At 40.6% G+C, this 862-nt stretch overlaps 1 non-coding gene across 1 annotated transcript; it reads left to right on the top strand.

Moving 5' to 3' along the window:
- Nucleotides 1-535: 535 nt before the first annotated feature.
- LOC127741796 (small nucleolar RNA R71) lies at nucleotides 536-639 on the top strand. The gene has a single exon (XR_008003001.1). It is a non-coding gene; the product is annotated as a small nucleolar RNA R71 (small nucleolar RNA).
- Nucleotides 640-862: the final 223 nt, after the last annotated feature.

The raw sequence follows: 862 nt of genomic DNA on the forward strand, positions 1-862 counted from the left end.
CTGAGAAGATGATGGAAAAGGCTTGCTATTGCTCAGCCTATTGCGTCCACCATTGTTAAAGCCTTGTTGAGGCTTTTGTTGATCCTTCCATGAGAAATTTGGATGATTTCTCCATGATGAGTTATAGGTGTTTACATAAGGTTCACCCATGTAATTAACCTCTGCCATGGCAGGGTTCTCAGGATCATAAGCTTCTTCAGAAGCTGCCTCTTTAATACTGTTGGATGCATGTTGCCATCCATTCTGATTTTGAGAGATCATGTTGACCTGTTGAGTCAACACTTTGTTCTGAGCCAATATGACATTCAGAGCATCAATTTCAAGAACTCCTTTCTTCTGAGGTATCCCATTATTCACGGAATTCCTCTCAGAGGTATACATGAACTGGTTGTTTGCAACCATGTCAATGAGTTCTTGAGCCTCTTCAGGCGTTTTCTTTAGGTGAATAGATCCACTTGCAGAATGGTCCAATGACATTTTCGAAAATTCAAATAGACCATAATAGAATATATCTAATATGGTCCATTCTGAAAACATGTCAGATGGACATCTTTTGGTCAGCTGCTTGTATCTTTCCCAAGCTTCATAGAGGGATTCACCATCTTTTTGCTTGAAGGTTTGAATATCCACTCTCAGCTTGCTTAGCTTTTGAGGAGGAAAGAATTTATCCAAGAAGGCTGTGACCAGCTTATCCCAGGAGTCCAGGCTATCCTTAGGTTGTGAATCCAACCATATTCTAGCTCTGTCTCTCACAGCAAAAGGGAAAAGCATGAGTCTGTAGACTTCAGGATCAACTCCATTCGTCTTAACAGTCTCACAAATCTGCAAGAACTCAGTTAAAAACTGGTAAGGATCTTCAGAA

Source organism: Arachis duranensis, chromosome 9, assembly GCF_000817695.3.
Source record: "Arachis duranensis cultivar V14167 chromosome 9, aradu.V14167.gnm2.J7QH, whole genome shotgun sequence".
NCBI lineage: Eukaryota > Viridiplantae > Streptophyta > Magnoliopsida > Fabales > Fabaceae > Arachis > Arachis duranensis.